The sequence below is a fragment of the Aythya ferina genome, assembly GCF_964211825.1.
Source record: "Aythya ferina genome assembly, chromosome: 2".
Classification (NCBI taxonomy): domain Eukaryota; kingdom Metazoa; phylum Chordata; class Aves; order Anseriformes; family Anatidae; genus Aythya; species Aythya ferina.
In genome coordinates this window covers 126556888-126580896 of record NC_140297.1, presented here as the reverse complement: position 1 = coordinate 126580896, position 24009 = coordinate 126556888, and the positions used below count along the sequence as shown (strand labels likewise).

At 37.3% G+C, this 24009-nt stretch overlaps 1 protein-coding gene across 6 annotated transcripts in view; it reads left to right on the top strand.

Moving 5' to 3' along the window:
- The window catches only part of NCOA2 (nuclear receptor coactivator 2), a 197351-nt gene that overhangs the window by 15111 nt on the left and 158231 nt on the right, over nt 1–24009 (top strand). For 2 of the 6 annotated variants that reach the window (XM_084507645.1, XM_084507647.1), the window contains exon 3: nt 3333–3412. The exons of the other annotated variants lie outside the window; for them this stretch is intronic. The gene's annotated coding sequence lies outside the window, so the exon portion shown is untranslated. The remainder of the gene's footprint in view (nt 1–3332; nt 3413–24009) is intronic. 6 annotated transcript variants of the gene reach the window in all.

Below are 24009 nucleotides of genomic sequence, written 5' to 3'. Positions count from 1 at the left end.
AACCTTATCTTAACAATCTGGAAAGAGAAAAGGTATTTGAATATTTTCCTTCCTCAGAAAGGACAGCCATTTGTGGTTACCTGGCTACATAGCGATCAGATTTTAGTATGTGTGTCTAGTAACTTATGATCCAGATTCTTCCTCTTTTTCATTATCTGTGCTTTTGTTCCTTCAGTAGTCCCAGTTCAATAAACTAAAGTGTTCAGTATACACCAAGCTCCATATCTTTCAAAGTGACAGCAATAGGCAATCTAGGAACATTTAAAATTAGAATTGAGAAGAGAGTTAGTTTTATAGTGGGTATCACAAATCAGTTCATCCTTGAGGGAGACTGCAGTAATGTCATACTGAGTTAAAATGTTTCTATTTGTGTACTTCCAGTATATTTTTCTTTTGCTTATATTCTGATATTTTCATGTAAACTTTGAATCATCATTACAAGTAACCCGTTGAACTGAAGATCCATTTTTGCTTTGGGTTCCTTTGTCCTTCAATCTCTAGGCACCTATTTCACAGTCATAAAAGAGTGAGATGTCTTCATTTTTATTTTTTTGTCCAGGGTGTAAGCTTGACTCTAACTCTACTGTGTGGTGGCAAAGTTAGTAGTATTTTAAAATGGGATTGAAACATCTATATTTCTCTGAAGGTAGGTGGCCAACATGTATTAAATTTCACTTGGGTTAATTTTTATGGCCTTCCAGTTTTCAGACTTTTTTTTGCTTGGCTTCTCTTGACAAATCCTGCTTAGCTCTATTTGTATTGCACAGTACAGCTGAAGAGAGTCATGAAAAAACTTTTCCTGTCAGGAATTGTGGTATGTAACTTCCTGAATATATCCTACAGGGGAATAAGTTCTGTGTGTGTCTGATGATACATGAAGTTTCATGCATGACTACCAGTGTTTAAAATATTCCTCATCCATGACTGTGATTCTGGTCTTGCATTCTCTATGAGCCTGCTCTTTTGTTGTTATTCAAGTTTGCAGCTCCTGATCTGCAGCAAAATATCTAGGGGATCAATACATGTGAGTCTATTGTATAACACTTATGATTGCCATACTTACAACATACGTGACACAAATACAGAAAAGGGGAGGAAAAAAAACAACACAATAGGCCATTTTATATGAAACAGCCCATGCTATTCTGCTGCTGTCATACACCAAGTGTGCTACCACCACTATTGTACACCACAGGTAATGTGCTACAGCATGAATTGTCAAATGAATTATGTTCTGTTAATTTTCTGCTTTCATTGATTAGTGTCAGATATGCTGTGTGTACAGCAAACCTGTATAGTACTAATTTATTTCTGAATATCAGCCTAGAATCACATATACGGTGCTTTGGTCCTGTTTTAGGTATTGTGGGTACTATTTAAAATACAGAAAGAAAAGAAACATAGCAGCCTGCTGATGATAAACTTGATTCCAGTAACGTCAGTTTACAAACTTGCTTCCTACTTAGTTTTCCTCTTATCTGCTTCTTTAGTCCATTTCTGAGCTGTTTCCTTCTGCCCCTGGCTTCCTGGAGAGGTGTTTTGCATGTCATCTTCTGATACAGCATGGTAACACTTTGGGATAGCCCATGCTTGTTTGTCTGGCCAAAGCCCCCAGGCAGCAATGTAGGAGGAGGGATGCCATGGACCACGACCACTTGATCCATGTGACACTCTAATAGGAGTTGGAGTGTTTGTGTGTGTATTTATTGATCTGTCTATCTGACACAGACTGTGCTCTGCTTTGAGGGGAGGCGGATGGTCCATCTGCTTCCCGAGGTCTGGCCCTGTTCCCCAGGTGCTGCTCCCCTGTCCAGTTGCAGCATGCCGGGCTCTGGCCAGCTGCCCATGTTTTGCAGCCATGGGAGATGGCTCCTGGTGCAACCCATGTTATCTGGTGAGGCTGCAGGGGCTGAGAGCCCTGTCCTGTGCCTGTGTGCACACATAGGCACTGACAGGCACGGGTGCAGGGCTGTGCTCATCCTGGGTTGCCGAAGGGGGAGAGGTGGGAGGGCAAACTGCTGCGTGCCTCCTTGTTTTGAGCACACAACAAGATAGAGGCATGATGCTCCTGATTCCCATTTGGGTCTATGGCCTCCTGGGAGATTGCACCCCCTTCGGGCTTCTGAATATTTTATTGGTTGGAGCTTTCTGTCTCTGCCTCTGAAACAATTTTGCTTTTTACTGTTGCTTAAATACATTGTTGAAGAACTGGATTTCAACTTGGAGCACCCTGCCTGCTGTGTATGCCTTGCAGTAAAGGATAGAAGTTTCTTCGCTTTCCCACTTCCATTTATTTAATTTATTTATATGCTACCTATCAGGTTGTCTTCTCAGGCAAGGTACTGCAAAGGAAGCTAAGGTATACATTTACAGATATATTTAGCAATTAAATCCCCTTGTGGTTGCTATTAATGCTTTGAGATGACTTACCCTACTTTGACATGAAGTAAGCTTTCTGAAACAAGGGCATTTTTACTGATGAATTGAGAATTCGTGCAACTTGAAACAGTTTAAAATGTGTTGTTTTCTTCTTTCATTTTCCTGTTCAGGGGCTAAAATGAGAAATCCATTCTAGGCACAGCTCTGTTCCTCATGTCAGAGAGATATTTGTCCATAAGTAAATGGATACATTTGACTATAAAGATAAAATAGAAAATAAGGACCACAGGAAAATTTATGCCACCTTTTTTTTCCAAATTCTTTGATTAGGTGAGTGTGAAGGATTTTTGCCAGGTAAAACTGATGAATTCTTGAAAACCTGAAAAGATAAAAATGCAACGTTTTTATATCTCTTAGCATTAGAGAAAATGAGAAGTGAAAATGTGAACTGTGTACAGCATGTTTCTCAAAGGTAAAAATACAATCTTAAAAATTTAAAAGATTAAGTGATTATTTTGTATTATGGTTGAAGAGACTGTATTCCATCATATGGCATAGTGTTGATGTGACTTTGGGACTGTCTGATGTAGTAACTATAGTGTTTGTGGTAAAATTTTCATAGTCATCTGTGTTCTGTTCTGTTACACTTATGTAAATTATTTCAGTTATATCAAAATAGCTGTGAAAGAAAGGTAGCATCCCTAACCATAGAATTTTCTCATGGAAGGAGGCATGCTTTTTTTTCTCCTCCAATCTAAGAAGGGGAAATAAGGGTGACTTACATAAAGACTGAGCTAACTACTAATACATGGAAGACGAAAATGTAAAATCCAATGTTGGGTAAAACATTGGATTTGGGTAATTGAAAATTTTTCTGAAGAAAAAAGGGGCATGAGCTGAGTGTATAGAAAATATATTTCTGTTTTTTAACTGATTTTGCTTACTGCTGACAGGGAAGGAAGTCAGTAACAGGGAGCTTACTTGTATGGACAACATCTTGTGGAGAAAATGAATTAATGCAACATGGTTTTATGTGAGTGCATACCTAGAGCAACACATGTTTTTTTATTAATATTTTAATAGTTGAACATTTGTTTGCATGTTTGTTTCTATATTGTAATTTGTACTGATTGTACTACCAGTTTTTCATTCTGTCTTGCTGCTTTGTTCAGGATATCAGATAACTTTAGCCATCCTCATGCCATACTGGTTATGGGCTCTTTGTGTGAAGCATCTGTTATTCTGTTTATTGCATTGAATAGTTAACTTTTTATTTTATCTTTAATTCAAGTCAAGTATCAGCTATGAAAATGTTTTTGAACTTTGATCAACTCTTTTTTTGGTTAATCAACAGATGTGGATAAGGTAGCTGGAAACATTTGTAGAATATGGGGTCTTCCATTCATCCTTGAATGGGTTCTGTGATGGAAATTTTGTGATACTCATGCCCCTGGGAATTATGGTGTATGGGTAACAGCAGGAATGGCATTATTCCCTGGACACATGCTAGAAAGCTGGGAATTTACTCTTCAGTGTCAGGTTAACGAGATCTCTGAAGAACTCACTGAGCTTGAGGTGAAGTGTCACCTCTTCACTTTCTTATAGTAAAATGGGCTCAATCCATATTATTTTCTCCATATGCAGAATGTGCAAGTTCATTGTGGCCTAAATAAAAATATTTGTTTTTCATTTCCTCATATAAATAAAATGTCCACTATTTACATGTGTTGTGATTTACTATTGAAATTGTAAGAACTGCTGTTGAAGCAATGGCCTTTTGCTATTTTATTAAACAAAATCAACTTAAATTATTTTGAGTTTACAATATTTTTGTCTGCTTATGTTAGGAGATAAAACTGAATATTGACTTAGTTTTTAATTCTTCCTCTGTGAAACATGAAGCTATCTCTGTGAATGGTGATGATGGAGTTACTCTTTGAAATTCTAATTTAACACTTCAGTAATGGGTCAAGCTTTCTCTGAATCCTCTGTGGGATTATTTGATTTGCTGTCTGGTTAACCTCAAGGAAAATGGGATGTCTTTAAATTACAAGAGGTGCTTGCTATCACCTTATAATGGAGCCACATGGGGGAATTGGTTGTTTTAAATTAGGAATGTCACCTGATGACTAAGGAATTATATGAATGGGTCGTATTTTTAAGATCTACCTTAAGGTTGAAAGCTGCAATTTTATTTATCTTTTTAGTTATGATCAAATATATCATTGGGAATTAATATCATTGAGAGATAAGGGGAAAATATCTTATTTACCTAAGAGGGTGATTGGGTTAGGGTTTTAGTGTCTCTTTTGTCTTCAGCATTATTTATGCATGGGCAAGTTTGTCTTTTCAGCTTCTCTTGTTTGCATACATGTTTTATGCCCCCAACAAGAGGAATCGTTATTTTTTTCCATAACAAAATTGATTATTAAATTCACATGACGGGAACACAGGGGAGAAGTTCTGCTTTTTACAAGTAGACAAAGAAGCAGCTTGAATGTTTTGCAAGTTCATGCATGTAATGTTTAGCCTGCCCAAAGCCTTTAAAATAAACTTTCAGAACTCCTATGTTTTGTTCTGTGTCACGTATAAAGGGCATTTTTAGCAGTTAAAACTAACCTGAATTTGAGGGCAGGATTTCAGTTAATAATGGAATCAATATGGAATTTTACTTTTTGATCTGTGTTGGATATTCTGTGTATATTGCTGTTATTTTTTTCAGCAGCAGTTCACCTTTAAAAGCCATATAGCATGCCTACTTATATTTTAGCAGGTTATGTATTTTTCTGTCTTACAAATTAAATTGAAGTTTTAAACATGTATGCTTGGTGATGTCATAGGGTATAAATTAATACAATAAAAAGCTCAGTGGAATAAATCATTTTAACCACACTTAGTATTTCTTCAGGATTATGGAATGGGTACAAGCTGTGCAACACACATTGCATATATTGAGAAATATCAGAGGATTTTTTTGATGTGAATTTTGAGATGAGTCTCATAGACTCAACTCCAGTACTGCTAAGCGCAGCCTCTCCTGCAGAATTTTCCATTGCCATTCTGTCCCAAACTTTGTTCCTTTATTTCACCCAAGATTTCTGATTTCAGTAAATGTAGCTATACGTTAGTTGACTTGCATGTTTGTTTTGAATTGCTTGAATTGCATATGTGGATTTACCTTATTGTTGCTTCTGAGATTGTATTTTATTTTTTTGAGAACACAGATGATTGGTTCTTATAAAGTTAATTTTATATCAATTTGTAATAATAGGTTGTGGCATGTTTTTGAAGTTGGCATTAGCTATTGAAATGTAAGTTTTGTAAGATTTTGGGGGGGGAAACATTGTGTAGTCTTTTTTTGTACATGTGTGGGGAGAGAAGTTTTTTAGGATATGTAAGTTTTTTCTGTGCTTTCTAGTAGCTGACAGGGAGATATAAGTATCATTAGTTCTATAAGGATTATACAGATAGAAATCACACTTTTATTTTACAATATTTCCATCAAAGACTTGTTTTCAAATGCAAAGCCACCTTCTTCTGTCTTCTGCATTAAAGTGAACGTAATGAAGTGTGAGTTGCATCACAAGCAAGCCGGGTCTGGCTCACCAGCTTCTATTTGAAGAATTGCTAGCATGTACGAACTGGGCTGCTTTGCCACTTCAAGCTGGATATCTTTCTGTTGATAGGAGAGGAACTGCAGTTACCCGTTTGATAGTTACTAAAAATAGTGCTGCTGGAGTAAGGAGAGAACAGCAGCAATCCAACCCCCACACCCCACCCCCATAGAAAATACAACAAACAAAAAACACAACTCCAAAGCCCTAACACCTTAGCAGGTAAACACGTATAAACACACAAAGTGCACTATCTCCCCACTGTAAGCAGAGCCAGATCATCTCAAGTCCAGCCAAAGGGACAGCCTCTGCAGCATGCCCTGGGGGTCATTAATTTGAGCTGTTTGGAAAGATGCAGGGTGTTTTTGTTTTAAGCTTTTGTGTTTGTAGTGAATGCTTAATTCACTTCTATTCTGTTTTTCCTAGAGGGGAAATATAAACATAAGTATCTTTTCTGACTCCAGTTGCAATAGGGGAGTGTGGGAGTTCACACAGACGAGTTCCAGGCAGAAACCTCAAATACATCACAAACTGGAGCTGTAGAGTACTCTACAGGGATGCCATGAAATTTGGCGCATCAGAGTTGTGAAATAAGGAGAAATCTTCCAATCAGGCTGTGTGTGAAGAAGAGTGATTTTATTGTTGGTAGATGAAGCCCATCTCGATTTTTCATTCCTTTAACCTTGATGTGACCCTTTAAAAGGTGAAAGGTAGTTCAAACTCCTATTCACAGAGATCTGGAGATTTCCTGAGTATAAACTTACTGGTTATGCCAAATTATATGGCCACAAATCATCAGTTTTCTCTAGAACTTCGTCTTGGCCCAAAAGCAAGGGCTCAAATAGGGGGAAGGGGGGAAAAAAGATAACATCTAATAACATAATTTATGCAGACTGTTTTGTGTCACAACATTTTGTCTTTGTTAGCTACTGTGTGCTCCCTCTCACCCTCTCCCTCCTTTTCCCCCTACCCCCTCAACAGAAAATTGGTGATTTAGGCTATCTTTCACATACAACTTCTGTATTTAGGTAGAAAATACTAATAAAAATAAAGGAAAATATGCAAAAAAAAAAAAAAAAAACTTATAGCATATATAAAAAAGGAAGAATATGCTGTAAGTCCTAATGGAAAATGTCATTGTATGGTACAGATTTTTTCTGAGTGCTGGTTTTGAGAGATCATTTACCGTGAAAGAACTAGTCACTTGGCAAATTTTCCACTAGTAGTTTGGGTTGTATTTTGGTAAGTAATGCACAAAACATCTTCTCTTTGTGATCATGTAATTTTCCTCTGATGGCCACAACAACTGCTTTCATGGGAAATGAGTAGTAAGAACGTGGATTGATGTATTCTGAATTTTCTTTACTGCAATTAAACATCTGGAAGTAAGCAGAGTCATCATCATGTGACCAGCCAGCTTTCTACACAATATCAGGAAATACTCTGTAGACCGCTTTTTGTAAATGTCTGCTGCACTTATCTGGTGTCTATTTTTCATTCAAGGCAGTAAATTTAGTGGCCTGTATGCATTGTCAGAGCTGACTTTACATCTGGCCAGTACTTCTTCCTGATTACTATTAAATACTTATTATTGTCTTGGTGCTCTGTATGAAATAATATATATTAAACTTCACCATAATTTTGTAAGATAGGGATTGTACAGAAAAGTCAGTGGCAGAAACATGGGTAAGAGCAAAAACTGTATCTAGATTTTAATGAGGAAATCAGTAGGGTGATGTCTAGTTGCAAATACGATGGTCTAATCTGTAATTATTGATAATAGCTCAGTCTACTAAGTTTCATTTATATAAGTACATTGTATTGCAGAGCGAGTTTGGTGCCTGAATGCTCTCTGTGTATATAAGCTCTGCTGAAGTGAACATTTTGCCTTCAGACATGTGTTATGCTTGTATTTAGCAAGACTTCAAATGCCTTTAAATATGTGAATAAGAAGAGTAGTTCTCTGGCAACAAGTAAGACAAATACTTCATAAGGTGTTTAAGAAAAACAAACTTGATTTTTCCCTCTCTTCCCCCCTTTTCTGTTTCAGTCTCTGCTTTCTGGTCATGTCCAGCTAAGATAATACAGTAAATGTCTAAGCTCTAGCAAGTAAGGCTGTCACATTGATGTTTAACTGACTTTGAAGCAGTGCAGCTGTAAAGGGGAAATGAATTCTGTTCTCTGTCAAAGCCTGTAAAAGAGTGTTTGTTTTAGCAGCTACTGAAGATGGAAGTGTTTATTCCATGACTACATTGGTTGTCAAAGCTGGACATATTTTCCTGTATTAATAATATTTGGAATTTCTCATTAGTTATCATTTCCTGTTGATTTCTTGAAAGGACTATTGAAATTCTGATCACTGTCCCAATCTTTTTAGCTTTTCTTTTCACATTTGAATTGAATCATGGAGTTCCATTTGTGTGTATGTACGCATGAACATGTGTAAGTATGTATTATATAAAATTTTAAGAGTTGTTGCTAATGTCTGATGCTTTTCAGTCCAAAAAAGCAACAGAAGGTCAGCTCTTTCCATTTGTCAGGTGATAGAATAAGGTACCTAATGCACGTGAAACTCAACTCATTGCCGTCGTTTTCTTTTCTCTTGTGATTTCTGTCACAGACTTTTGCTTCTGAAATACTGAACTCTCTCCTGATATAAAAAGATTGATCAGTGTCAGGAATGTATGATATGCTGTATAACTTATTTCAAAAGTGAAGTATCACACTTAACAAATCTTAGGTGTTCAGTCTAAAAGAAGTCTTTCTAAAGTGTGTCTAGTGCATTGTGGCTGTAGAGAGAAGAAAAGGTGAGGTAATAGGGTTGGAGTATTTTATTTTTTTTTTAGTTTGTTTAGCTCTTTAAGATAGACCATATAGAGCTAAAAGTTAATTAAGTATAAGGGTTTGAAATTGGAAACAATAACCATGCTAAGTAAGCTTGTCACGATCTTGGCATAGTTAGCACAGAGCAAGTGGCGAGGGAAGCTGGATTTTGTGCTGGTGTTACTTACAATTGTATGTAACTTACTAATTACCTTTGCTATAAAATGGTTGGTAGAGAGCCAAAATACGGCTTCCCTTGTTCCCTAGGATCCTTGTTTTGAGAGGATTACACTTCCCAGTGTTTTTACAAGAATTACGTGGATGCCAAAGTGTTTCCCAAGCTTCTCTGTGATGATCAGTGCGATGTAACAAAGAAGGATGACCAGCAATCATCGAGAAAGTGAATGAGAGATTTAAAGTGTGAGAATAAAGGAGTACGATAGCTGCATATTTATGTATCTTCCGTACCCTCCTTGCTTCAGTCTGGTTTCTGAAGGAAATGAAACTCATGTGATGATGACTGAGACAAAACATGTTGATGTGCATTTGTGTGGTTGCATGTGTGCTTGCCACTTCCTTCCTCTGCCCCTGGAGAAATTGTGCTTCTGCAGGTTGCAAGAAAATCCATGGTCAGGTAGATATTTAGTGGCAGAAAGACTGTACCTGTTGACAACCCTTATTCAGTGTCAGAAGGTCATTATTGGTGAGAACCATTATGGATGGGTGAGGTCACCAAGTCGGGCAAGTGCAGAGGTGTTGGTGTGTTTGTCAAACTCAATTTTTATGTGCCTTACTTCTTCTGCTTCTTAACTGGAGATTAAAACATCTTTTGATGCAGAGGAATTGTGAGGTTTAACACAGTCTTATCTTAAAAATCAGAAGATATTTTATATCAAGGCACTGCTTTACATGTTTTAAAATCTGTTGTTAGAAGTCATTACTTGCACGATCCTGATACAGTATTCTGAGATATGTATGGGTCTTTAAAATGTAGAATTCTCTTTATTTAAAGAAAACATGAAAAGCATTACATACATTGAAAAATTCAGCTTGAATATTTAGATTGCAAAAGATCTTTAATTATACTAAAAGTTATTTCTGATAGTTGTAGTTTGCATTTGTTTTACCTGTAGGCTAGCGATAATGCTGCTGTTAACATCCATTATTTCTTTTTATAAGTCTCTGTTGATTTTCAAGGTAGAGGCAGGAGGAAAATATACAGTGCTGTATGGTGGTGGGGCACTACAGGCCTTCATTTATCCTTCCCCGTTTCTAACATAATGATTTTGGCTGTCAGGGCTGCAAGTTGTTTGTTTCAGTCTCAGATAATCAATCTGATTAAGTATCTTGGCAGTATTTGATATTATACAGAAAGCATTTGAAATGGCAGAGATATTTCACTGAGCTACTGCTCATGTGGAAAGCTTCATTTTAATAGTCTTGGTGATAACAAAAGCTTACTGCAAAAAGAGAGAGGAGGCATTATTTATTTATATATCTTTTAGTGCAAGTGATTGTAGATGTAAATCACTGTGAGAACTTTCTTATGTGCCTTGTTCCTATCTGCATGAGAGAAAACAGGGAGATTTATGTGTGTAGCTTACTTAAGTGTTACTTAATAAAAACATTGAGGAAAAAGTTCTCTGAATCGTAACGCGTTATGCACAAGTGCAACAGATTCAATGTATTACTGTCCAGTTTCATGCTTATCAGAGATTTCTACTAGGTAGAAGAAGCATGTGGTTCAGGTCTGAAACCCCTGATAAGTCCGGTGATACTTCAGGAAAACCTGAAAGTACATCATTATCTTACTTGCCTGGAGACTTTTCAGCACGATTGCAAACCAGCTTTAACCTAGGCTTCTTTAATTCCCAAATGCAGTGGTTGGATGACTTTGCTTTGGTGTATCTTGCAAAATGATGCCTAATAATTTATTTATTTTCTGTAATGAGGTTTTCCCAGAGAAGTCAGTCCCCTAGGAGCTTTGATGCTCTGATGGGTGTTTCAGGGAGTTTGTCAGCTCTGAGTCATCAAGTTCAGTGCCTACTGCAGCATCTGTGCTAGCCAGAGGTCTTGGTTTGATCCCTTTCTTTTCACCTGCCCTTTCTCACTGCAGAGTCAGTGTAAGAGAGGCTAAAACTTTTTAACTTCATGATACCAAGTAGAAATTGCTTTACAAAGGGATGAAAGAACCAAAAACAAAACCAAAAAAAAAAAAAAATCAGTAAACTTGCTTTCCTTTCCAGTGGAAAACTAACTTCATTCACCTTCCTCAGCACTGAAAGTAAAGTGGCAGAGTGGGCCTGCTATGTGAATGAATGCAAGCCTGATTTAGCTTCCTGACTACAGCAGAAAAAACTCAGGCATGCTTTTTAAGGAATAGTTATTTAAAAGTAATGTGTTTTTGTTGCAGCATGGTTATATATTTAACAGGAAACTAGGCTGCAGTCTTTATGAGTAACTCATTGCTATTGCTCCCTTGGTTTCCAGGAGTTGATGACTGTAATACTATATAAAATCTTGAGGTATGTATGTAGCATCATCTCAGTCAATTTTCTTTTCTGTCTCGTAGTATTATTGCTCAATTATTTCATCAAGAAACTTGTTAAGATCAAAAAACTATTAATACAATGGTTTCATTTTCCTTTTAATTCTTTGTTATTGGTCTGAGCAGACTATAGGAGGACCATAATTGGAACATCCTAAGTTTTTTTTTTTCCGTTTTTACTGTTTCATATGCACAAGTATAAAGTGTATCTCAAACTTCTGTTCTACATGGGGGAAGCCTTTCACTTATTAAATTAGTGTAACGTACCAAAATAACTGGGGCAGGGAATAAAATCAATTATTAGGAAGATTTATTTTTTTCTTAAAAGGCTTTTTTATTGACAAAGTATGTAATGGATGGCATTGTTCAACCCTATTCCATTTGCTGCCTAGGAACAGTATTTACCTACAATAACTGTATAAAGGATTGTATATGTAATTGCTTAGAATTCAATGTAACTTTTCCAAAAGGGTTTGTGTGGGGAGGAAATAGTTTGGGACCTGTCCTGCAAAGACTTCTGTTTGAGAGTCAAGTGTTAATATTTATCTAAGGACCATGAGCCCTGTTTAGTTGGTTTGGTAGCAATGCAGATATTTTTCTTACAGCTGCATGTATTTTTTGATTGATCTTTAAAATACTAAGAATGTTGCTGTCAGCATGCCTTTTACCATCGTATATTATCTTGATTTGACAGCTGACAAAACAAGCATGCAAAGGCTGACATTTGTGCCAGATGTCTTTCATTATATATTTTTATAGGCTTAATTTTTCATGTGTGTGTTTTATATTGGCAGCTTTAATATTTTTTGCAGATGAAGCTTAATTGTCTTTCTTTTATGCACATTTATACTTTAGTGGATTAAATTTTTACCACAAATTATAATTTAAATTCCTGTGCAGAAAGTAAAAGCTCACCTAGAAGATAACCTAAAAAGGTCTGACCATTCTTCAAGCTTTATAGTAAAAGGAGTTAAAAGCATCTTATTCTGATAGAGATGCTTTTGAATGCCTGAGGAGCTTACTGCTGTATTTTTATTTCATTGCCTTGTTCTGGTGGCCTATAAGAACCTTTGTGATGCTGCTTTAAGGAGCAGACAGAATCCTGTCTATCCATAATCGAGTGTATAATTTAAATTTTTGCAGAGACTTAGCTAGTTTCTGATGATACACGTTATTTTATGGCAGTCTCTAAATCCTTGACAAACAAGTAAGGTAATACTGAAGCTTGAGTTCTCTCTTGGGATTGGCCCTTGTGCCATTTGGTTTCCTAACGCATCTGGGAAGCATCTCCCAAGGAGAAACTAAACATAATATGTTCCTTCGATGGTCTCTTAACTCCTGGTATGCATTCACACCAGCTGTGAACCCCTTTTCCGAAGTGTATCTGAGTAAATGGGAGTGAATGGTAAGAAAACTTTCTTAAGGCTTTAATCTGTGTCAGAAATTAAGCAGGGTAGGGCAAAGACAGATTTTTATTTTACTTTTTCCCCAAATAGTGAGATATCTGATACGTGCTTGTTATCTATGAGGATGAGAGTAAAGTTTCAGATTTTTTTCACAGACTGTGTGGATGAAAGAGAGGTACAGAAATAATGAATAGCCGATATTATGGCATTTTCTTGTGTTGACAGGGACCTGGATTGCAAAACTGCCAACTTGTCTGATTCAAGTCAGGAATTTAAACATCTGTAGTAAGGAGTAGGACAGTTAAATGGGTTATGTTGGGGTCACGTTCCAGTGTTCACTCAAAGATTCATTTTGAAACTTTTCTAGCAAGATTCTTGCAAAGGAACTGGTTTTGCTTGGTTAGTGGATTTTGAATGCTATATTTTGGAAAATCTGCTTGCTGTTAATCTGGAATTGTGTTATGCAGCTGCAAAAGTGCCCTCCCTTCTCCCTGCTCTGTTATGGTGGGAAAATATGGGGAATGCAACAGAAACTGAATACCATAGTTTTTGCTCTAACATGTTTATGGCTTTCTTACAAATAAGATTGTGTTCATAGAATCACAGAAATGTTTGTGTTGGAAAAGACCTTAAAGATCCTCTAGTTCTTACCCCTGCTATGGGCAGGGACACCTCCCAACAGATCAGGCTGCCAAAAGCCCCATCCAGCCTGGCCTTGAACACCTCCAGGGATGGGGCATCCACAGCTTCTCTGAGCAACCTGTGTCAATGCCTCACCACCCTCTGAGTGAAAAAACTTGCTCCTTGCACCTAATCTAAATCTACCTTTTTTTTTTTTTTATTAGTTTAAAGCCATTCCCCCTTGTCCTATCACTCCACCCCCTGACACAGAGTCCCTCCCCAGCTTTCCTGTAGGCCCCCCATTAGTCATGAAGGCTGCTGTAAGGTCTTCCCAGAGCCTTTTCTTCTCCAGGCTGAACAACCCCAACTCCCTGACCCTGTCTTTGTAGGAGAGGTGCTCCAACACTCTGATCTAACTCAGAGGTCCATTTTCTTCTTGTGCTGCAGGCCCCAGAGCTGAATGCAGTACTCCAGGTGGGGTGTCACAAAAGCATAGTAGAGAGGAAGAGGCCCTCCCATAGAAGGGAGAGGCCCTTGACCTGTTGGACACACTTCTTTTGATGTAGCCTAGGACACGGTTGGCTTTCTGGTCTGCAAGCATATATTGCTGACTCATGTTGAGATTCTCATTCAAGACCCCCAGGTTCTTCTCCTTAGAGCTGCTCTCAATCCATTGTCCACTCAGCCTGTGCTTGGGATTCCTCCAGCCCAGATGCAGGACCTTGCACTTGGCCTTGTTGAACTTTGTGAGGTTCACACAGGCCCACCTCTCAAGCCTGTCTGGGTCCCTCTGGATGGCATCCCTTCCCTCCAGTGTGTTGACAGCACTGATTATGGAAAAAACAAAATGGTAGGAAAAAAGATTGGTGGTTATAACAAGATAGTGTGGGAATCCACTATAAGCTGCTCAGCATGCTGGAACAAAATTTCATGGGTATTTTTAAAACAATAAATATAATTGTTGACTCATTTATGTATTTCCTTTTACATAATGTACCACCCCCACACATATACTTGTTTTTGCTCCACTGTTCTTTTCAAGACTCTGTGTTTGTGTGTAACATAGTTGCTGTAATCCCATCCTCCTGTCTCTCAACTTCTCCCTTAAGAGCTTTCAAATAATGGTTTGAAATGTTAGCACTTCTCTTTTTCAAAAATATTCATACTCAGTTTTCAACTGAGCACCAATTTGAATTGCACTTCAGATACTTCTCATTTTTATGCATTTAAGAAACCAAATGGAGTGTGCTTATTCTTTGTTTTCCCTTCAGTAACAGAAACCATCAAAAAGAATAGGACCTAATTTCTCTCATATTTACAAATTTGGTGATACTATGTGCATACCTCTTATCATTCAGATTTTTTGTTTTATTAAAATTCTTCTCTCACTTCCATTTACCAAATGCAGAATTGATGTTAATCCTAAAATACCTTCGTCACAGAAATAAGTGAAAAGAAATCTATGGATGTGAAAGGGCAGCAAAATGAGAAATTTGAACTGCAAAAGTATTTTTAAAACTTCAGATACTTGTTTATTCTACTCAAGTGACAGATCTTTGGCAAAGACACTGTTATGGCTTCTTAGTTGTAAATACACGAATTTGTACATTTGGCTGCAAGTACAATAGGTATTTTTATAACAATCCTTTAAGAACATATTTTATATTAAAATATTAATCTCAAAGAAGAGCATAAATACCTGTGGCACAGTTTACATCATTAATAGCAAGAAAATTCTAAAATAAGGTATACTCTTATTTTCATGTGCAAATATATTCTAAGGATTCTGCTCCCAGATTTCTCAAATCAAGATCTAAATTGATGACTTACGTAGCTGTGAATTTCCATGCTTGTGTTAGTATAGACAAACATCTATGGAATTAAGTATAATTATGAGAATTGTTTGTGCTTCCTGTATATCTCAAGATATGGTTAATAGAACAAGTAAAAGTCCAGCCCTCTCTTGACTTAAATAACCAAGTAAATAAATTGCCATAAACTCTGGCAGAAGCGGAAAGATTAGACTTCTGCATTCAGTGCTATTCTACAAATTAAATGAGTGTTTAGCTGTCTCCCAAGTGTAATGTACAAATGGATGTTACTAAAATATGCATCACTATTACTGGGCAAAAGAGTTGTTACTCCAAAGATTTTTTTTAAATATTTTTACTTTTCACAGAAATGTATTTTATTCCTCTCATCTTCATTTTGTTTTCATGTCCATTTTCTATCTACTGGTGTTACATCATTTGCACACTTGGGTTTCAATGCTCTTGTGAAAGTATCACTCTATTACTTCCAGCTGAGTAAGTACTCAGTTGCACCTCATAAGCTTTCCAAGTCACGTCTTACAGCAGTGACAACCCTGTTAGGAAAACAACTGAGTTTTTAAAGCCCAGTTCTTGTTCTTGAACACAACGTTAGTGATGTTTGGAGTTGGTTGTGGGCCTATCGATGAATGATAGTGCAGTAATTTCAATTATTCCATTCAATGGTGATGTAGATGTTGATCAGTTTTCAGATACCAATTCAGTCTCTTAATACAGCAGTTGGCCACATGTGCTAGCTCGCCCCATTAGAGAACAGCCTTCAGAGAAAATGAGTCCTGAAAGAATTGGGTCTGGAGTTTAGACATGTCCTATGTAAATGGAAAGTAGAGAAGAAATGGGTGGGCAATTCCAAAGGTAATGATGAACTGTCACTGGCCTGCACCCATGAAAAGCCAATAAAACATCAAGCTTATATAAGGCAAGGTAGAAGACTTATTTCCTCAAACATGTGTTATGAAATTTGTCTTGTACTTAAACCTTTAAACAAAGTTCTTGGGTCATTCAAGTGTTCTCAATAGTGAAAAAATGTTGGAAGTATATGCAAGACAGTTTTTATTCCAGTGCCAGCTCTACAATTCAACATTAATGTCAACAACTTTTGTCACCAGGAATGCAATATAACCAATAGCAGAAGAAAATCTGTCCAACCATCCGGGGATGATTCCTCTGCTGTTGTAAATTAGCTGGAATTTTTGTGAAAAGCTTTCCACATCATGAATGCTTTGGAGAATATCAGTGCAGGCTTCAGCTGGCTTTAATTTGCTTTACTTAGCTGTATATTATGTCCATGCTTGCTCCTAAAAGTTGTGCGCAAATAATTACTTGTCATCCTACAAATAGTGCAACAGAACTTTGTTAGCAAAGCCAGCCTTGGATGGGCTGGGCACAAAGCGAGAGCTATACAAGTATTTTTCGTGAATGTAGTTTTCTTTGAAGTTACTTTGTGCTGGATTTTTTTTGTTGTTGTTGTGCTGTCATCCTTTGGCTCTGTAACTTCACAACACTACCATACATACATAAGGTTTAAATCCTCATGGTAAACTATTAGGATTCATAAATCCATTTATTTTCATACATTCTAACATTTTCTGCTGAATTATGGATGTTTAGATTAGATACCTTGCTTTAGCCAAACATTTTTGTCTGATACAGCCAATTTAATGATATATAGGGAAGTTATGTTTAATTTAAGATCCAAGGACACTTGTGAAGGGCCTGTGCATGTGTGCTCAAAAGCAGAAACTTTAAAATATATATATCTTTTTTTGACATTTTTCAACTACAAAAATGTGTTTTAATGAGTTTCTTCAATGCTGTGATTTTTAAGCTTTGTTTTCTGTTCTACTTTGTTCTTAACTAGCTTTTCGTTGTACGTTTTAGTTTGGCTCCTATGAAATAGGAGAGTCATATTTCTGATGTACAGCATGTTGGAACAGGTTTTACTACATCTCCTTTCTTTCCATTTGCTGGATTTGGTATGTGCAAATTTGAGAATTGCCTACCTTGTCTTGATGATTAGAACATTTAATTTCTTTGCAGGGTAAAAGACAAGGCCTACTTATGTAAATCAATACAAATTTACCTGTTTTAAGTTTAAGCTATAGTTACACATCTTTGTATTTTTGATGGATATGACCTATTTATTTTCATTCTTGGGTAAAAGTCAGTGACACTGAGAGGGAAAGAGCTCAGCCAAACCAGATGTATATTCAAACTGATGGGGTGGGTAGTACCTGTTTACTGTCAGAAGTACTTCGGAGCTATACTACTTTCTTTTCATATTAAAACTGTGTTTAAGGCTACAGTCCTGAATGCTCACTGTTATATTTTATTTTCTGAAATCTTCATAATTAGGGGGTACAAGGTGGTGGACTGTACAAATGACTTCCATGTGTGATCAAGCTGCTAGTTTGTTTTGTTGTGTTTTTTATTATTATTTTTACTACCACTATTTCATAAGTTACTATTTTTGTATTTTTCTTTTTCAGAAAACATTAATGAATATTCTAGAGGTGAGAGCTCAGGGTTCTCCTTTTGCAGCTGAATTTTTTTTAACTGCTTTGTATGAATTAGGTATAAAGAGTATTTTCTTCAAGTATAAATTGTAGGTGTGTTAGTGTTTTTTTATAAATGTTGATGATTTGATCAGATCTATTGACATGTCTTTTTTTAAAACCATTTTTTATTAAATAAATTTTATAGGATTTTTTTATGGTGTTAAAATCACATACTGTCAGGGGGAGAGGAGGGAGGGAACAACTTATCAGCCAATCAAGAATTTTCCTTCCTGTTGAGATTAACGAGGAAGCTAGAGAAAGTAATCAATTCCAAGAGCACCTTCAATATATGTGCAAGAGCTTTTTAGGCCTGATTTTTCTAAAGTAATCTCTGGTTTTTGTATTCTGAATGACTGCAAGGTGAAATATTCCTAAAATTTGTGTAGTTCTTCCTTCATGTTGCTTATACACGTGTTTCCTAAAAAGTCTCATTAGCTGTACTAAGATAAGGCAGGAAGAAAAATCTGATAATGATCTGTAACTACTTTAATTTTCTTTATGGAATTAGCTGTTTAGAGAACTCAAAAGCATGTTTTCTACTGTGATTTCAGAGGAGCAACAAAGTCATGCCATCTTATTAGAAAGAAAATTAAATCAGACTGCTGTAGCCGCTGGTCCAGTTGTCCAGGTTTCTGATGTCTCGTGCTATCTCATTTTGTGTGAGCTTTTTATTTATTTTTCCTTACTGATTTGTCTGCTCCCCCCCCCCCCCCCCATTATCCCCCTTTTCCTTTTGGAGACATGTTCTCTGCTGTGCTAGTAGAAGCACTAGAGAAATGCTTTCTGTTTTGAAATAGCGTTACTTTAAAAATAAATAAATAAATAAATCTTTACTACAAAGATTCCTAAAAATGGATGCAGCAATGGTTTGTTAGTTTAGAAACTTTCAGGCTCTAGTTCATACATTTCTACACAAAACTTAACAACACTTCCGGAACACGAACCATGCATTAGCAAATAGCATTTTTTTTTTTATTATTATTTAAGAAACCAGGGAAGTGCTTGTTTTTCTGCACCACTATGAAACTGAATGCCGTCTGTATACCAATTCTGCGCTTAGTTTCCTAGGTCATGTTGCTTGTGCAAAGATATTGATTTTGAGTGTTGAGATTTAGCAATCTGCCAGTTGCCCCTGTGTACATTCCAGGCTTTGCCATGCGTTTGATATGTCGCCCTAGAAGAGGGCTGAATTGCCAGGAGGCTGTGTTCTCTAATTTTGGATTTTTCAGAATGTTGTGAAGCATGATTTAAGTTTTGTAGGAATGCTCAGCCTGTAATCTTGGTCATCTATATTTTATCTATGTTGTATTAATATTTTAACACATAACAGCTGGAAACATTCAGGTTCATCTTATTTGAAGTCCTAGTTTGCAAGGGCACTTGCTTCAAGAACTGAAATTAATTGCATTTGTGTAACAAATTAAATCACTATACTACCATTATATACTTGTTTACTACTAGTAAAAATTAATAGGAGTGTAATATTTATGTAGAAAAATACCACTTTGGAAGAATGTATGAAAAAACAAATCCATCCTTTAGCAATCATCATTTTTGTGAAATATGATAAGGTAAAGGTATTGCTGACATACCATTTCACTATATTTTGGAGTAGGGAAATCCTGTTCTGCCTTTATTAATTCTGCACAAATCCTGTGACTTTTCTTCCTGGATTATCTTTTAAATCTTTTTTGTTGCACGGAAGGGACACACTGGCTTTGCACTTGCCGTGGTTATAGGAAGCCCAGGAAAAATGATGTGCATGGTGAAGTGTATTCTGTTGTTAACAAAACTGAAAAGCACAGACAGACATCTAGCTTCCAAGCTATAGATGGTGTTTGTAGGACGTATGTGTTACTTGGGGAAGGTGTGCTGGCAGTGGCAGAGTACACAGACCAGCATTCCACAGAACTTGTGACTTTGTACCCTGGAAGCATTTGGCAACCTGCAGAGATTGTTACAGCAAACATTTTAAGCTAGTTTGAAAAAGTTGCTATTACAGAAAGAAAATAATCTTTTAACCTAAAATAAACACATTCTCAAACTTGCTAGGAAAAAGAATAAAACTTGTTGTGTGTGTTTTTGTTTCAGGGTAGACTGGACATGCACAGGTTTTGCCTCTGTTTTGATATAATTATTGATCGTGTTGGTCATACAGGGCAATGGGCAGCACAGCCACAGCATTTTATATGTAGTAAAACTACGCAGATGATACCCAGGTTATAAAGACCAAAAAAGGTGAGCCTAAAATACAACCAACTTACAAAAGGAAAAATCAGATTTTGACGATATAATGTAAATCTTACTATTCTGGGCAAAACACCATCTGAAATGTATGTACCCACATATTGTCAATTGTATGGGTGTGTCTTGTCAAAACGTGTTGGCCCTTCATCAGACAGAATGAAAAAGTCAATAGGTACTAGGAAGACTGACTAGAAGCTCAGTTCTAGACTAATGAATTATTGCCAGGATATAGTTACTATGAAACTATACTAAGCTCAACAACAAAAACAATAGTGAAGTTGTTAGCTGTTGGAAATCTCCTAAGCCCATCAGGGGTGGGTAAGATTATATGAACGGTGTGCTCTCCTGGTAGCCCCTGAAAGCATCTTTGCAATGAGCTTGCCTTAATGTCTGAGACTATACATCCTGGCTGGGGCCGCACATAGGGCTGCAAGCAGGGCACTTTTGCCCCTCAGTAGTCCTAGGGCATCCTCAGTAGTTTCTACCCCTCAGTCCTAAGACCAATGTACTCTTTGGTCAGAGAATGGCTTGGAGTGGAAGGAACCTTAAAGATTCCTTCACTGCAACCCCCCTGCCATGGGCAGGGACACCTCCCACCAGGCCAGGCTGCCTGAAGCCCTATCCAGCCTGGCCTTGAACACCTCCAGGGATGGGGCTTCTCTGGGCAGCCTGTGCCAGTGCCTCACCACCCTCAGAGTGAAGAATTGCCTCCTAACATCTACTCTAAATCTCCTCTCTTTTAGCTTAAAACCATTATCTCTCATCCTATCAATATCTGCCCATGTAAAAAAAAGTTGTTCTCCATCTTTTTAGTAAGCCCCCTTTTAGTATTGAAAACCTGCAGTAAGGTCACCCTGGAGCCTTCTCTTCTCCAGGCTGGAGAACCCCAACTCCCTCAGCCTGTCTTCATAGGAGAGGTGCTCCAGCCCTCTCATCATCTCAAATTCATTGGTGAAGGGGAGGTGACCAATTTCTAGTACCTTCTGGTCTTCTTGTAAAGTTTATTCTTTGGTAAGAAAGGGGCTTCAATTGGCATCATGTCAGAGGTTGTATTCCTGCACCAGCTGAAGATGACCAGCCAACTGGATGGGTGGATTCTGTACAAGCTCTGTTTGTACAGAGCTTGGCCAGAAGGAGCAGCCCTCTCCTCTGTTGAACAGTGCTCAAATCTTGTTAGCAGAAGACTTAGGATTCTCACCACTTTAGCCATCAGTAGATTTTTCAGTGTGAAATATTAGTGGAGAATGCTGTATATTTGGGTATTCTTGTTTTACTGATGCTGTAGTTGGATAATTTAACATGGCGTGATTCAGAAGATCTACGCGTTCCCTAGAGTATAGGTCCATGCCACATCCAAATGAGCATTATGTCTACCTTGGAAGGCTGGTATGCAAGGTGAGCATAAAAATACATGGTGCAGTACAGATTTGGGTGGTTTGTGAATTTCAACAACAGACAACAATTACTCATGTGCTTTGGGCTTGGTTCAAGCTAAGGGATAAATTCCTGCTTGTGTCCTGTGCTTGTGTGTCACTTGGTAAATAAAGGCCCATTTCTGACAAATTGCTTACTTCACATTCTTACTTCAGTGTAGTTTTCTGAAGAATGAAAAAATACTTTTGATTTTTTTTATCTGTGGTAGTAAGTTCTGGTATAGAATTCCAGTGAGTTGTTGGAACTATAATTTTAAATGTTGATAGAATATTTTTCCTAAAGAGGTATTTAAACAAAATGTTGTCTGGGTGATGATGGTCAAAATGTATCTGTTTTTTTTGGCTTAAAAGCCCTCTCATTAATTGGGTTTCTAGGTATTGAAAAACCCTACGTTTGTTTCTCAGGTGTAAAAAAGGCTCATATAAATGAATAGTATGAGAAGTGAGACATTCAGACTATAAATAAGTAACATGGCTCCAAAAATGTCCCCTTTGCCAAAATTGTTTGGATATGTTTGAAAACACTGTTAAATAATTACTAGTTTTGAGAGTGATACTGTTTCTGTAGAACCTTTAACAGATATTGAAATAGGTATGAAAGAAAAAGTTAACTGTTTGATTTTTGATAAATATATTTAACTTAAAATGACCTAGGGACTTCCAGATTGTTTTTAGCAATGGAGCAGCTCTTATCCTTCAATCTATTTAAGACCACCATGTGCTTCTAATAGACTTACAGGGAAAATATTGTAAATAGGACCATGTGCCAACCATGGCCTTTTGGACCACCATTTGGAAACTGCTGCCTTTTAATATTTATTTATTAGTCTATCATATAACTCTTGGCCACAGCAGGAACACGCATTTTAAGTGTTAGTGCTATAAAAATCATAATGCTAACTGTCATGATTTTCTTCTTAGATAAATCTTCCACTATTATTGCATTTTCTCTTTTTCCATATTTGATCTGCTGTGTTGGAAAACTTAAGTTATTACGCTTGAGTGCATGTGGAATCATTTAAAAATGATAATAAATACATTTCTACATATTAACTTTTCATGGGCCCTGATATTCAGAACAGTGATTAAATACATGTGCTTTTTTTAAGAAAACATTTACATAGTATTTAACACAGTATCATGTGCTTTGTTAAATAGGTGTATTGGTGTATTTCCTGAGTTGGAAATTAATCTTGCTAAAAATTTATTCTTGAGTCAGTCTTCATGAAATGTGAGCAAGTCCAGCTTTTGTAACTGATTTTTATGGATATAGCAGCTTAGTTATTATAAAGGTACAGTCACAAACACTAACTGAAAAAAATGTTAATATTGTAAAATTATTCTCGTGTTCAGGCTGAAAAGTGGTTGAATGAAACTTGAGTTGATTTTAGGTTTTGGTTGATGGTTTCTTACATGTACTTATTTGAAGACTATAAATACTTGAAAATAGCAGCAATGAATAAAAAGATATTTTTGGCCTAACTGCAGTGCTGTTTCTGTGACATTAACAGCCCTCTTGAATCTCGTGGCTTTTGGCTTTGACTTCTGTTGAAGGCAAATTCTTGTTATGTAATGATTTCATCGTGTTTGCATTGCGCTGAAACCTGGTATGCAGGGTGTGCACCCAGGCTGCTCACTGGAGGTGTGCACACAGGATACTAGCACCGTGCAGAGCTGGTGTGTGTGCTTTGCCTTCCTACGAAGGTATAGCAGGTAAAGCAGCATTGTCTGTATCTGTCACAGAGAGCCACGCTTTCCTCATCACCCTGAAGGCAGCGAGGAGTTGTTTTGCTAGGTAAGTTCTAGTTAAGCTCTTCGGTTTTTAACATAAGATATAAATCACTGGGCTTTATTTCAGTTTTGTTTCTTGGTACCCAGGTCTGCATTTGATGGCAATCAGTAGGTACTTGGGCCTGAGAATGCCCCTAGGTACAGTTTGCCCTGCAGACTCCCCTTTCCTGGCGTACCGCTGTCTTATGAGCTGCCCGCAGTCTGTCTGTCTTGCCATGCCAAGCCAGTGCTAGGCTGCTGAGGTGCCTGAGGTTGTGTGTGTGCTCTCTGGCTGCACCTGATTTCTTATCGTCAACATGGAGAGCAGGCCTGGTCTTGTGTGCAGCCTTGGGGCAGCCCAAAAAAAGTGATAGTTACAACTGACGTGTTTGGTCTTTAAGATGCCTCTTACCGTATGACAGTCAATCGGATAGTCTGTTTTCTAGCATTCCAGCTCTCCTAAAGTCTCGACAGAGTTTGTGGTAAGTCTGTGATGCTTTCTGAGAAGTTTGTGATACCTGCCTAAAAATACTCTTTGTGGAGAGTTTATGAAGAGTTAATGTGACTGAGATGCTGTCTCAGTAGCAGACTCCTGCTTTGAAGTAGACTCTGTCATGTGCTGCAAGAGGCAGCTTCAGGAGACAGGAGCTCTGTTGATTGAAAGAATCTACATGCTATGAAGAAATGCTCTGACCCACTTCATCCATCTGCCTGGGCTGGTGGTTACTCCGTCTCCCTGAAGCATGAAAGATCAAAGATTTCCAGGTGTGGCACAGCATTA